We start from the raw sequence: 16,578 nt of genomic DNA, 5'->3' as shown, positions 1-16,578 counted from the left end.
AATACAACCATTAGGAACTCAGATCTAAGTAGTAATCGCAATGCGATTAATACAGGTTATATTAATCACATTGCGATTTCAACTTAGAGCTGGGTTCCTAATGACCCTGTACCTCACAGTCAGCAGACACATTCCAGCCAATCAGCAGCAGACCCTCCCTCCCAGACCCTCCCACCTCCTGGACAGCATCCATTTTAGATTCATTCGGAAGCTGCATTCTTAGTGAGAGGAGGGACAGTGTAGCTGCTGCTGATTTAATAGGGAAATCGATAGCTAGGCTAGTGTATTTAGTGTCCACTACAGTCCTGAAAGACTCATCTGATCTCTGCTGTAAGGACAGCACCCCAAAAAGCCCTTTTTAGGGCTAGAACATCAGTCTGCTTTTTTCCCCCCTGTGTAATCTAATTACAGTTGCCTGCCTGCCAGCGTGTGTGTCAGGCTCACAGCGTATACTGTGCCCACTTGCCCAGTGCCACCACTCATAACTGGTGTCACAGTAGCTTGCATTAAAAAAAAAAAAAAAAAACTTTTTGGACTGTAATATAATAGCAGTTAGTTGCCGGCACGCACGTGTGTTTCATGCCCTGCAAGTGCACAGTGTCACCAGCGCAACTCATATCTGGTGTCACATTCGATTCCATTTAAAGAAAAACAACAATTTTGACTGTGAATAAATAGCAGTCAGTTGCACACACGTGTTTGTGTGTTTAACCGCTTTACGTCCGCCCATAGGATATAAACGTCCTATGGGTGGACCTCTATTTTAAAACGTCCTTTCAGAAATAGCAGCTGCACGCTAATCGTGCAGCTGCTGATCGGGTTGCCCGCTGTCAGTGACAGCAGGGCAACCCTTAGAGAAGGCAGGGACAGTTCCCAGGTGTCCCTGCCTTCTGGATCGCTGCAGACAGCGCTATGCGCTTCCTGTTCCGGCCCGGCGGTCATGTGACCGCCGTGACCGGAGCGTGCAGGAGCTGTGTGAGGTCTCTCAGAGACCTCGATCAGCCCTGCTCTGAGGCTGTACAGCGCTGGATTGCTGCTGTACAGCCTCTCTAGGGGTGTATTTGTCCTATAACTGGGGCTACTATGTCAGCCCCAGTTACAGGAGAAATCAACAGTGAAAAAAAAAGTGAAGTAAATGTCCCCCAGAGGTCTTGTATGACCTTATGGGGGACGAAAAGTGTAAAATAAAAAAACTAAAAATAAAAGGTTGAAAATAAAATAAAAAAAAAGTTTCACATGTAAAAAAAAAAAGTCCCCAAGTAAGGAATGAAAAAAAAAATGTTAAAAATAGAAAAAATAAAATAAAATAGACATATTTGGCATTGCCGCGTCCGTAAAAAACAGCTCTATAAAAATATCACATGACCTAACCCCTCGGATGAACACCGTAAAAAAAAAAAAAAAAAAACTGTGTCAAAACAAGCAATTTTTGTCACCTTGCATCACAAAAGGTGCAACACTAAGTGATCAAAAACGCGTATGTCCCACAAAATGGTACCAATAAAACCGTCACCTCATCCCGCAAAAAATGAGCCCCTACATAAGAAAATCTCTCAAAAAATAAAAAAACTATAGCTCTCAGAACATGGACACATTAAAACATAATTTTTTTGTTTCAAAAATGCTATTATTGTGTAAAACTTTAATAAATGAGAAAAAGTATACATATTAGGTATCGCCACGTCCGTAACAATCTGCTCTATAAAAATGTCACTTGACTGAACCCCTCAGGTGAACGCTGTAAACATAAATAAATAGAAACTGTGCTAAAACAACCAATTTTTTGGTCACCTTGCCCCATAAAGTGTCATAATGAATGATCAAAAAATCATATGTACCCAAAAATAGTACTAATAAAACTGGCACCTTATTCCCTAGTTTCCAAAATGGGGTCATTTCTTGGGAGTTTCTACTGTAAGGGTGCATCAGGGGGCTTCAAATGGGACATGGCACCTAAAAACCATGTGGAGTTCCTTTTCTTCTGCCCCCTGCCGTGTGCCCGTACAGCAGTTTATGACCACATGTGGGGTGTTTCTGTAAACCTCAGAATCTGGGTAATAAATATTGAGTTTTGTTTGGTTGTTAACCATCGATGTGTTAAAGAAAAAAAATTGATTAAAATGGAAAATCTGCCAAAAAAGTGAAATTTTAAAATTTGATCTCCATTTTCCTTTAATTCTTGTGGAACGCCTAAAGGGTTAACAAAGTTTGTAAAATCGGTTTTGAATACCTTGAGGGGTGTAGTTTCTACAATGGGGTCATTTATGGGGGTATCCACTATGTAGGCCCCACAAAGTTACTTCTGACCTGAACTGGTCCTTAAAAAGTGGGTTTTGGCAATTTTCTTACAAATTTGAAGAATTGCTTCTAAACTTCTAAGCCTTCTAACGTCCTAAAAAAATAAAATGACATTTCCAAAATGATGCCAACATAAAGTAGACATATGGGGAATGTTAAATAATAAATATTTTATGAGGTATCACTTTCTGTTTTAAAAGCAGAGAAATTGAAATTTAGAAAATTGCGAATTTTTCAAATTTTTGGGTAAATTTGGGATTTTTTCATAAATAAAGATGAAATATTTTGACTCAAATTTATGACTATCATGAAGTACAATGTGTCACGAGAAAACAATCTCTGAATAACTTGGATAAATAAAGGCGTTCCAAAGTTATTACCACATAAAGTGAGATATGTCAGTTTTGCAAAATTTGGCCTGGTCAGGAAGGGGGCAAATGGCCCAGATGGCAGGTGGTTAAGGCCCAGCTGCAAGTCCATAGTGTCACTTCAGCGCAACTCATATCTGGTGTCACATTCGATTCCATTTAAATAAAAACAACAATTTTGACTGTGAATAAATAGCAGTCAGTTGCACACACGTGTTTGTGTGTTTAAGGCCCAGCTGTAAGCGCATAGTGTCACTTCAGCACCATTCATATTTGGTGTCACATTCGATTCCATTTAAATAAAAACAACAATTTTGACTGTGAATAAATAGCAGTCAGTTGCCTGCACGTGTTTGTGTGCTTAAGGCCCAGCTGCAAGTGCATAGTGTCACCAGCGCAACTCATATCTGGTGTCACAGTAGCTTGCACGCATAGTACAACTTAACGAATCAAAAATAAATGACAGGCAGAGGCAGGCCACCCCGCAGGGGCTGTCGTGGTCATGGTGCTGTGATTCCCTTTGGCCCTAGAATAATGCCCAGTGTTCAGAGGCCACGTACCCTGAACTCAAAAAGTTCTGAGGACATAGTTGCAGGGCCGGCGCTTCCATAGAGGCAAGGGGGGCAATTGCCCCCGGGCCCCCGAGTCCTTAGGGGCCCCCAGCGCCGGCCCGCAACTAACTATTATTCTATAATTTTGTGTGACGGCGGGCTGTTGCTAACTCCGCTAAGCGCATGAAGTCCCAGGCAGCGGGCGGTCCGGACTAATGGAAAGGAGGGGTCCCGCAGCCGCTCTGAGCACCGCTCTGCCTGCCAGCCACTTTTAAAGAGCAGTGGCTGTGAGTGTGCCGCCGCTGCTGCACAGGCACGTCTTCGCGTCTGATGTTGCCACAACTCCGCCCCCAGAGCAGAGAAGAAGGAGCGAGCGGCAGCGGCAGCCAGCCACAGCCCACAGACTCTGCCAGGAAAGGCCCGCCCACACACACAGACAGCCAAGTTCCAAGTACAGAACAGTTACTGGTAGGAACTTAGGTTAAAGGGCTTCTGTCACCCCACTAAACTGTTTTATATATTTTTTGTTACTTATAATCCCTATACTGCGATTTATGCATACATACTGTAATTAATCATTTTGGTTCAGCAGATTCTGTTAAAAACTTACTTTTAAAATATACCAGCTCGGCCGCTCCATCCTCAATGCGCCTGCGCCGATGACGTCACATCTACACCCGGCGCAGGCGCATTGAGGAAGGAGCGGCCGAGCGAGCGTCCTCCTCTCAGTGCGCCTGCGCCGACTGAAGACAGGTACGGTGCAGGCGCCAGATTTTGATTGCAAACAGGGCCAGCAGAGAAAGATCCCGTCCGCTGGCCCTGTCAATCAACATGTGAAGGGGGCGTCTTTAGGATAGGAGGATGCGGCTGCTACCAGCAAGTAGCCGCCCTACTTGCTGGTAGACAGGTAATTTGCATATTTTAAAAGTACGTTTTTAACAGAATCTGCTGAACCAAAATGATTAATTACAGTATGTATGCATAAATCGCAGTATAGGGATTAGAAGTAACCAAAAAAAAAAAAAACTGTTTAGTGGGGTGACAGAAGCCCTTTAATTATAACAACTGGATCCCATTCCCACCATCTCACCCGTCCCAGTGGCAGTGGCAGTGGGACTTGGGAGCACTGAGCAGAGATGTACTAGCCCACCCTGGTTCTGCTTGGACTGGAGAAATGTGCATTTGGGGGGGGGGGCGAATGACTCATGATGAGAGATGTGCATGTGCTGGCACTGCTGGAGAAATGTGCCATTGGGGGGGCGGGGGGGCCATTGGAGTGTGAGAAATGTGCTATGGGGGGGATGTTAAGTGTCATGTGGGGGGGGCCTTATTGTTTTTCGCCCCAGGGCCCCATTTCACCTAGAACCGGCCCTGCATAGTTGACTGGCTAACACAGGACACCCAATCTTCTACAGCTTCCGCTCGGAACCTTGACGCACCATCCTCCTCCATCTCAGCTTCGGGCACCTCTCAAGTTACCACTCGCCCGCCTGCCGCCACCACCAACACTAGCACCACAGCCACTTCACTTGATCTGTCAGAGGAGTTATTTACACATCAGTTGGAAGAAATGAGTGATGCGCAACCATTATTGCCAGAGGATGTAGATAACAGGGATATGTCTCAGTCAGGCAGCATTACACACATGGACGTACGGTGTGATGATGATGTTGTACCCGCTGATGCTTCCTTTGCTGAGTTGTCAGATACAAGTGAAGCGGTTGATGATGACGATGTGTCCGTGGATGTCACGTGGGTGCCCGCTCGAAGAGAAGAAGAACAGGGGGAAAGTTCAGATGGGGAGACAGAGAGGAGAAGGAGACGAGTTGGAAGCAGGGGGAGGTCATCGCAAGGAGCTAGTGGCACAGTCAAGACAGCATACATCGGCACCCGGGGTCAGCCAGACAGCACGCTAATCAACGCATACTGTTGCCACCACCAGAATGCCGTCAATGCAGAGCTCAGCAGTGTGTCATTTTTTTTGTGTGTCTTCCTCTGACAACAGCGATGCCATTTGCAACCTGTGCCAAAAGAAACGGAGTCGTGGGAAGTCCAACACCCACCTAGGTACAACTGCTTTGCGAAGGCACATGATCGCACATCACAAACGCCTATGGGATCAACACATGAGTACAAGCAGCACACAAACTCAAAGCCGCCATCCTCCTCCTGGTCCAGAATCTTCAGCCACATCAACCACTGCTGTCCTCCTTGCCCCCTCTCAACCATCCACCACTCCGTCTCTAGCCTTGAGCAGTTCCTGCTCATCTGCCCACAGTCAGGTGTCTGTCAAGGACATGTTTGAGCGTAAGAAGCCAATGTCATAAAGTCACCCCCTTGCCCGGCGTCTGACAGCTGGTTTGTCTGAACTCTTAGCCCACCAGCTTTTACCATACAAGAGTCCTCTTCTGCTGCTGCGTCTTGCTCCACATCAACGGCACTCCCCAGCTCCCCAAGGGCTATTCCACATCCCGGATACGGCAGTGTCACGCTGTCTTGGGGTTGACTTGCCTGAAAGCAGAGAGTCAAACCGGACCAGCACTCCTGTCCGCCCTGAACGCACAGGTGGATCAGTGGCTGACTCCGCACCAACTTGAGATCGGCAAAGTGGTGTGTGACAACGGAAGCAATTTGTTGGCGGCATTGAATTTGGGCAAGTTGACACATGTGCCGTGCATGGCACATGTGTGTAATCTGATCGTACAATGCTTTGTGCATAAGTACCCAGGCTTACAGGACGTCCTGAAGCAGGCCAGGAAGGTGTGTGGCCATTTCAGGCGTTCCTACACGGCCATGGTGCACTTTTCCAATATTCAGCGGCGAAACAACATGCCAGTGAGGCGCTTGATTTGCGACAGCCCGACACGTTGGAATTACAACACTCCTAATGTTCGACCGCCTGCTCCAACAAGAAAAAGCCGTCAACGAGTATTTGTATGACCGGGGTGCTAGGACAGCCTCTGTGGGGCTGTGAATTTTTTTGCCACGTTACTGGACGCTCATGCGCAATGCCTGTAGACTTATGCCTCCTTTTGAGGAGGTGACAAACCTAGTCAGTCGCACCGAAGGCACCATCAGCGACATCATACCATTTGTTTTCTTCCTGGAGCGTGCCCTGCGAAGAGTGCTGGATCAGGCCATAGATGAGCGTGAAGAGGAAGAGTTGTGGTCACCATCACCACCAGAAACAACCTTTTCCAGCATCGCTTGCTGGATCTGCGGCAACGCTGGAAGAGGATTGTGAGGAAGAGGAGTCAGAGGAGGAATGTGGCTTTGAGGAGGAGGAGGAAGACCAACCACAACAGGCATCCCAGGGTGCTCTCTGTCACCTATCTGGTAACCATGTTGTTGTACGTGGCTGGGGGGAAGAACATACCTTCAGTGAGATCACTGAGGACGAGGAACGGGATATGAGTAGCTCGGCATCCAACCTTGTGCAAATGGGGTCTTTCATGCTGTCGTGCCTGTTGAGGGACCCTCGTATAAAAAGGCTGAAGGAGAACGACCTGTACTGGGTGTCCACGCTACTAGACCCCCAGTATAAGAAGAAAGTGCCTGAAATGTTACCGAATTACCGCAAGTCGGAAAGGATGCAGCAGTTCCAAAATAAATTAAAAAGTATGCTTTACACAGCGTATAAGGGTGATGTCACAGCACAATGGGAATCTAACAGGGGAAGAGGTCAAAGTAATCCTCCTCCTCCCACGACCACGCGGCAAGGACAGGACGCTTTACAGATGTGTTGTTGATGGAGGACATGCAGAGCTTTTTAAGTCCTACGCATCGCCACAGCCCTTCGGGGTCCACCCTCAGAGAACGACTACCTCGCCTTAACTGCAGATATCGACACTCTGAGGAGCGATGAACCCCTTGACTACTGGGTGTGCAGGCTTGACCTGTGGCCTGAGCTATCCCAATTTGCGATAGAACTTCTGGCCTGCCCCGCTTCAAGTGTCCTGTCAGAAAGGACCTTCAGTGCAGCAGGAGGTATTGTCACTGAGAAGAGAAGTCGCCTAGGTCAAAAAAGTCTAGATTACCTCACCTTTATTAAGATGAATGAGGGATGGATCCCGAAGGGACTGACAGTGGGCGATACATTTGACTAAAAAAGGCGTGTTGAGATGAGCTGCCTTGGGCTAAAAATGGTCCACACGCTGCTGTATTTTATCTCTGAATGCCGGATGACTTGCGTGACTTATCCGCCACCAACTAGAGTTTACGCCGCAATGTTTTAGGGCACTTTCTGCCTGGGAAACAAACATCAATTTTTCTGGCCGCTGCTACAGCAGCGGCTGCAACAATACCTAATTTTTCAGGCATATGTACATGCCTAATTTTTCTGGCCTTTGGTGCTGCACTGTGGCTTCAAAAACCAAACAAAAAAAAGGCACATACATGTGTCAATTCCCCTTCGTGATCGTTACCTTGTTGTGGTGAAGGGGCTTGCGTATCACAATGAAGCGACCACCTCTATGAGTGTGTTAGCAATGGCAATGTTGGCACACCCCAGATCGTAAGGTCGTTGCTTCATTGTGAACAGACCAAAAGCGATCGGCTGAATAATTTTGCATAGAAAAAACATTAATTTTCTTTGTGATCATCTAAGGTGATCATTAAAGCCTACTAGGCCAACAATGGGCCCACACTGCAGAATCATTGTTTTTTGGGTCACGTAACTGTCACTGAACTACCTCAGCACGACTATAGGCTTTGAAAAACCCCATCGCCTGCAATCTCCCAAACGTGCGCACGAGCACAGTCATAACTACACCAAGATTGACGCATAGAGGTATAAAAATCATGTCATGAGTGTGTCAACTATTGACAACTCTTTGCGGTTGTCTAAAATCTATTCCATACACGTCCCCTGATAGGGGACGTAACAGGGATTAAACTGATAAGAATAGTGCTACTTAACACACCACTCATATCTGGTGGCACATTAGATTGCACGCGCAGTGCCCCAAATTTGAAGTAGGAGGACCGACCAAGCATCTTTTTCTCCCGGTTCCTAAAATCGATTCCACATACACGTCCCGTGATAGGGGACGTAACAGGGATTAAACTGATAAAAATAGTACTACTTAACACACCACACATATTGGGATTACACAGCGCACGCGCAGTCCCCCAAATTTGAAGTAGGAGGACCGACCAAGCATCTTTTTCCATCTCCCGGTTCCTAAAATCGATTCCACATACACGTCCCCTGATAGGGGACGTAACAGGGATTAAACTGATAAGAATAGTACTACTTAACACACCATTCATATCTGGTGGCACATTAGATTGCACGCGCAGTGCCCCAAATTTGAAGTAGGAGGACCGACCAAGCATCTTTTTCCATCTCCCGGTTCCTAAAATCGATTCCACATACACGTTCCATGATAGGGGACGTAACAGGGATTAAACTGATAAGAATAGTACTACTTAACACACCTTATAATAATAATAATACTAGTGAACGTAACAGGGATTAAACTGATAGGAATAGTACTACTTAACACACAGTACTGTGTTACTTTATGTTGTATTGCTAGAATTGACGAATATAGCACTATATTCTGAATCTTCGTTATATTCTAGCAATACAATCATTAGGAACTCAGATCTAAGTTGTAATCACAATGCGATTAATATAACCTGTATTAATCGCATTGCGATTACAACTTAGATCTGAGTTCCTAATGGTTGTATTGCTAGAATTGACGAATATAGCACTATATTCTCAATCTTCATTATATCCTAGCAATACAACCATTAGGAACTCAGATCTAAGTTGTAATCGCAATGCGATTAACATAACCTGTTTTAATAGCATTGCGATTACAACTTAGATCTGAGTTCCTAATGGTTGTATTGCTATTGCTAGAATTGACGAATATAGCACTATATTCTCAATCTTCATTATATCCTAGCAATACAATCATTAGGAACTCATATCTAAGTTATAATCGCAATGCGATTAATACAGGTTAGATTAATCGCATTGTGAATTTAACTTACCACACTCTGCGTCAACTACGTAATTTTCCATGGGAGTTTTGCCATGGATCCCCCTCCGGCATGCCACAGTCCAGGTGTTAGTCTCCTTGAAACAACTTTTCCATCACTATTGTGGCTAGAAAGAGTCCCTGTTGATTTTAAAATTCGCCTGTCTATTGAAGTCTATGGCGGTTCGCCCAGTTAGCCCGTTTGTGAACATTTGCGGAAATTCACGTTCGCCACCCGCGAACGGAAAATTTTATGTTCGCGACATCTCTATTGATTGGGAGATCATAATCCAGGAGGAGGTAACGTAAGATATCAGGGAGGATAAGTATTGCTGGAGAGAAACATAGAGGGAGATCAAAACCATCAGATCAAACCATCAGATCAGATCATAAGAAAGGATATCAAAAGAAACTTGAATTATATTTTGACCACTAGAGAACTCCTGAGAACTGGTCCCATCCGAAACTCTGCCCATCCTCGACTTGGTAACGTATGTTATACTTTTTGCTTGAGATATTAATAAGATATTCCTCTCAGCATATAGTAAAGAGTTCCCATACTGTGGGAACGTATAGTGTTAAACACCTCCCTAATGCTCGTTGTCCTCTTAGCAAAGATGCATATTGCTAATGGGAGATTAGACATTGTCTGAGTAGAGGAAAAACTCTGGGAAATTATATTTCCATAGTCTGATTGCTGAGTGGGATATAATATCATATTAATACCATTTATATTTTTGATTGTCATAGGCTGAGACAGAGTCAAGGGACAACATTTATTGTTCTTGTATTAATCTGTATTTTGTCATGTTATAACCTGTTGGCAAACAGAAAATCCTGAGTTTCTCTTGATGTATTAATTATTGGTCGTTTGATAGAGATATAGCATTTATATCTTATCTTATGTAACTTTAAATAATTCTGTGCTGGTGAGAAAGTGATAGTGGGTTACACCATTATCTAGTGGTGGTTTGTTGGTACTGCGTTGATTTATCTATCCATTGATCTTATGTCTGTTTTATATTGGATTTTTACTCATTTATAAATAAATTATTATATATATTTTGCATAATTGATTGCCCCTTTGTTTTCATTAATTGCATAAATTAAATTTAGAGTCTGAAGATAAAAGAAAAGGCGTTTTATGTCCGCCTAGTGGATTTCCTGACTGATTTCCATATTTTATTGACATTTTATTTTTTTATATAAAATATTTATATTTTATATAAAAGATATACCTTGACATATATGGAGGCCCCAGTGAGAACTTGAGATATTTCTATAAATTATTTATGCAAAATAGTGAAAAATTCTACACTTCTTAGCTTGCCAGATTGTTATTGTTATCTGTATTGATTATTGATTATTGATCAGAATCATGAGTGTAACAGGCAGCGACCCAGGTAATAGCCAGGCTTTAGCAGATAGTCCATCCATTATCAAATATGTTTATTCCCGTTTGAAGTTAGATAAAAATATAGATGAATGGACTAATGAGCTGCAGGCAAGAGCCTATGAAGAACGTGGGGATATATGGAAGTTAGGTGGCATGGTTGATAGATACCTGACATATATAGAGTTGACACAAGATAATACCAAGAGAGATCAACACCTTTTATGCACATTGCCACCTGTTTTGTATGCATTATTGGCGGTCAATACTCTTTCACAAAAGAGAAAAGAGTCTGTGAACAGAATGGAGCACTATATAGCCCAGCTAGAAGCAGATCTCAAAGCCACTGAGGCCACGATCAAGGACTTAAAATACAACCTTCTTCACAGCCATGATGCATACCAAAAGGCAAAAAGCGATTTAGAGGATTTACATCTCCAGTATTCCCAAATTAAACAGACAGATGGATCAGCCCATAATCTAGTCAATGCTGAAATGGATCCATCTAACACTGTGGGATCTCCTGACCCTCCATTTCTTACTCCCCAATATCCAGACATTTCATTACATGCTCTTAAAGCAGACCCCATCCAAGACACTCATCAACCTGAAAGTGTATGCATGATTACACAGGAGGCATTAACCCAATTGAGTCGGGCGTTCCAAACTGTAACCGCCTTACTAGGTGCCAGTAACACGGAAGCCCCTAGAAGTGTCTCTCCTCATAGTCCCCTGGATAGACATGTTAGGGTTAGGGTTAAATCACCTGTGCAATATGTGTCTCATGAGAGTGGGGAAAGCGCATGTGAGTCTGATAGTGATGTGGGAAAGCATGTATCTTACTCTCTGCCACACAGGCAGGTGTTTACCCACATAGAGGATCAGGGTCCCAGGCGACCATCATATGCTGAGGTGGTCTCTAGGAAGAAAAATTACCAATATTCAGAAAAGGATCAAAGTTCATCCAGCATAATTAAGTTTTTAAATACCACTGTGTCCAAAGGTTCTTCTCAGATAGCGAATCACTTAGAGTTGTATGAATCCACTATGGATTCTTTAAAATTATACTCTGATGCTGACAGGATCAGATTCCTTCCATGGGCATTTGATGATAAGTATCGTCATTACTTTACCTCATTTAGCGAGAGAGGAATTCAAGATTGGCCAAGTGTCTTGCATGAAGTTAAACTGGAATTCGGACCATACCGAACCATTACTGCTGCAAAACGGGACATATATAATCTTACATGTAGGCCCAATAAAAGTCCCCGTGAATTCCTTTCTGTCCTTAAAAATGCCTATGGGTTAGCATATAGGTCAGCATATAGGTCCCCAAGCTGGGAACCTGAAGAGTTTAAGCAGTTGTTCTATGATGCTATGCCAACCCAGATCAAACTTAGCCTAGCCAGAGATCTGGATATTGAAGCTCCCTTGGATAGGTTGGTGACGGCTGCCACCACGCTGTATAATATCAGTGAATGCCATGAAACAGGTGAGAGAAGATTTAAAAAGTCCCCAGAGCAAAATGTAGCTGAAGCGAAGGTAAACCCTAGCTTGGGATTTGAAACACAGCCACGTAAGTATCTTTAGTCTTCAGGACCTGTCGAACAAACCCAGCAACAACAGGTAGGACCCAAGCAAACCAAGCCCCAAAATCCCAATGGGTCAGAGGGGGATAATTCTGGTGCTGGGAGGTCTAACTACCGTCCCTATTACAATAAGGGTCCTCAGGGATATAGGTTCTAATACAATAGGGATTCCCAGGGTTACAGGCACTGGAATAACAGGCCCAGACAGAGGGAAGATAGGCAGGATCCCTCAAATTCACCTAGGAGTAGGTCACCCACCAATAATCAGGGCACCCCACAAAACCAAAATATGCGCAAACCAAACAGGTTTGATCAGCTGGCAGAACAAGTGGCCCAGTTGAGTGACATTGTGAGAAAGTTATCCCAGGTATCCCCAGGAAAACAGCCTGAAGCTTTTTTAGGGGCAACTCCAGGTCCTAGCTCTACATCATAAAGAAGATTGGGCCGGGTCAGAACCCAGGCCACTGCAAGGCTATTAAGATGGATGTGAAAGAATCTGATGTGATTACTAATACCATTTCTCCTTGCAGTACCCCTGACCCAGAGATTGGGGCCAGGGAGGAGGTGTCTAATATGTTATTTGTCTTGCAGTCTAATCATGTCGATGCCTGCGACCATGCGTCTGTTCCCGTGTGTGATCCCATCGTTCCAGCCTCTAGTCATGAATCAGCTGTAAACTGTGATTTAATCCAGTTTTCCCCAAGGGTGGGGGCTGACGCTGCTCCTCCAACTTCTCCTGTGAGACACAGGAATGCAGAGGTCACGACGCTGCAGAGAGGTCAAACCCTCCAGAGGAATCATATGAGCAAACATTCTAATTTCTTGTGTGATTTATTTCAGATTGAAGGACGATATTTTGTGGATTCGTATCTCCAAAATGAATTTATCGGACCAATCAAAAGTTTACTTGATACGGGATCACAGGCCACTATCTTATCATATAGTTATTTCCAAAAGATTCTGGATTTAACAACAAAGAAGCCAAGATTAAGATCATTTGATGGCTCTTTGATAAGTATAGGTGGAGACGCTTTACAGGTAAAAGGTACAGCATGGTTGACATTTAGAATTGGCAAAAAGACCATTCGACACCCCACATTGATTGTGGATCTTCCATATGATCGGCTGATCATAGGAATTGACCTTATGAAAAGATTGAGTACCATAATAGACTTCATTAATGAAGCAGTCTGGACTCAGGTTAAGACACCCATTGCCTATGAATTCTCTTGCAATACACAAACACAACACAGTTGTCACGTGATTGAAGAGAGGCCTAACTCGATTGAAGTTCATTTCAGGAACAATCAAACGCCGGATGTCACGATCCTGAAAAATGGTAAGCCCGAGGAAGTTGTCAATGGTGCCGCTCATATCATTACCATCCAGAGGGACAGAATCGAAAAGGTAGCCTTGGATGATGATGTATTGACTATTTCTCTTGAAGGAGGAAATCACAAATTCGCGGACCTGACCAAACATACTCAATCCATGGTACGGATTGAAAAGGTCAATGACAATTTATTGATTCCCATACAGGTGAACAATATAGCCCGGGTGAAATATGCCAAATTGGATCTGAAATCCGAAGCCAGCTACATAAGCTTAGGACTCTTAAAACAGGTCACCAATCCTAAAATGATTAAAAGTTTCTCTCCACAGGAACAATGGATTCATGATCTGGATGGAGATTCCCAGAGTCATAATGTGGTTGCAAGATGTCTTTTGTCTATATCCATAGGAAGTAAGACCACGGAACACGTTTTCATCGTGATAAATGAACCACGATACCAAATGTATATAGGTAACAACCTTCTACACCAATTGGCCGTGCAGATTGATCTGGTGAATAAGACCTTATGGTCCAGATTACCAGGAAACCCAGAGGGATTCCAGAATGTAGAGCTGTCACGGAAGGTGTACAGCAAACTAGAAGACACAAAAGGAAGATCCGACTGACTGGATCCAAAACTAAGGAACCAAAGGGATAGCCCTGCAACAGACCTGGCTCTCTCCCTAACTGCTCAGCCTATGCAAAATTCTCAATGGTAGAAGATCGCATATCCTCGTACCTTGACTGTATAACCCCTGAGTGAGGGGACACGACCACCGTCTCCCTACACTTGATACGGAGGGAGTCAGGGTCACCTGGATCCAGCAAACAGGAAAATACAAATGAATGAACAAAACTTATCTGTAGAAGACTCAGTAGTAGCATCCAGCATGCATACACTCCAGGAAGTTGTATAAACCGCAAAGTGAAGCAGTATGGGAAGGGATTTAAAGGGATGCAATCAGTGCAACTACATGACAGCTGAGAGAGGCTAACGAGCTGAGAAAATGAAAGCAAAACAAAAGGAACCTCAAGGAGGAGGTTCTGAAGGATGTCTGTCAGAGCTTCTCAGATGTCTGGTGGTGACAGTACCCCTCCTTCTACGAGTGGACTCCGGACACTCAGAGCCCACCTTCTCAGGATGGGACCTATGGAAAGCCCTGATGAGACGAGTGGCCTTAATGTCCGTCACTGGGACCCACATCCTCTCCTCAGGACCATAACCCTCCCAATGAACGAGGTACTGGAGAGAACCGCGGACAACACGAGAATCCACAATCCTAGAGACCTGAAATTCAAGATTACCATCAACCACAATCGGAGGAGGAGGCAAAGACAAGGGTACAATGGGTTGGACATAAGGTTTTAATAAGGACTTATGAAAAACATTATGGATCTTCCAAGTCTGAGGAAGATCAAGACGGTAGGCAACAGGATTGATGACGGACAAGATTTTGTAAGGCCCAATAAACTTAGGACCCAACTTCCAGGAGGGAACCTTCAATTTGATATTCTTAGTAGACAACCACACCAGATCACCAACATTCAGGTCCGGACCAGGCACACGTCTCTTATCCGCCACACGCTTATATCTCTCACTCATGCTCTTTAGATTATCCTGAATCTTTTGCCAAATCGATGACAAAGATGAGGAGAATCTGTCCTCATCAGGCAAACCAGAAGACCCCTCTCCAGAGAATGTCCCAAACTGCGGATGAAACCCATATGCACCAAAAAATGGTGACTTATCAGAGGACTCCTGATGACGGTTATTTAAAGCAAACTCAGCAAGGGACAAAAAAGAACACCAATCCTCCTGATTCTCCGCCACAAAACAGCGCAGATATGTCTCCAGATTCTGATTGACGCGCTCTGTCTGACCATTCGACTGCGGGTGGAAAGCAGAAGAGAATGACAACCGAACCCCCAAGCGAGAACAGAGAGCCTTCCAGAATCTGGAAACAAACTGTGTGCCCCTATCAGAGACTATGTCTGAAGGAATACCATGCAATTTGACAATGTGATCAATAAATGCCTGCGCCAGCGTCTTAGCATTGGGCAAGCCAGGAAAAGGAATGAAATGCACCATTTTGCTAAAACGGTCCACCACCACCAGAGGAACGAGGCAGGTCCGTAATGAAGTCCATGGACAGATGTGTCCAAGGACGGGAAGGAATGGGTAACGGAAGGCGAGGACCTGATGGCCGTGAATGAGGGACTTTGGCACGAGCGCAGGTCTCGCAGGCTGCCACAAAACCTTCAACCGACTTACGAATCGCCGGCCACCAGAATCTCCGAGCGATGAGATCCACTGTTGCTCTTGCCCCCGGGTGCCCAGCAAGGACAGTATTGTGGTGCTCCTTAAAAATCTTGTGTCTTAAAGCGAGAGGCACAAACAACCTCCTAGGAGGACAAAGATCAGGAGTCTCTGACTGGGCTACCTGAACCTCTGCCTCCAATTCAGGATATAGAGCAGAGACCACCACACCTTCAGCCAAAATGGGACCCAGGTCTTCAAAATTCCCACCTCCCGGAAAACAACGTGACAGGGCATCCGCCTTCACATTCTTAACCCCAGGGCGGAAGGTGACAACAAAATTAAACCTTGAAAAGAACAAAGACCATCTGGCCTGTCTCGGGTTCAGACGCTTGGCTGACTCCAAGTAGGCCAGATTCTTATGATCAGTAAACACGGTAATAGGGTGTCTGGCTCCCTCTAGCCAATGGCGCCATTCCTCAAAAGCTAACTTGATGGCCAACAACTCCCTATCTCCCACATCGTAATTTCTCTCTGCGGAGGAGAGTTTCTTCGAGAAAAAGGCACACGGACGCCATTTGGCAGAAGAGGGACCCTGAGACAAGACCGCACCCACACCCACCTCAGAAGCATCAACCTCAACTATGAAGGGTAGAGAAATATCAGGTTGTACCAAAATGGGAGCGGAAGCAAAACTCTCCTTGATATTAGAAAAGGCCTTACGCGCCTCTACCGACCAGGAGGAAAAATCTACCCCCTTTCTAGTCATATCAGTGAGTGGTTTAACAACAGAGGA

The sequence above is a fragment of the Bufo bufo genome, chromosome 4, assembly GCF_905171765.1.
Source record: "Bufo bufo chromosome 4, aBufBuf1.1, whole genome shotgun sequence".
NCBI lineage: Eukaryota > Metazoa > Chordata > Amphibia > Anura > Bufonidae > Bufo > Bufo bufo.
Note: the sequence above shows the minus strand (reverse complement) of the source record.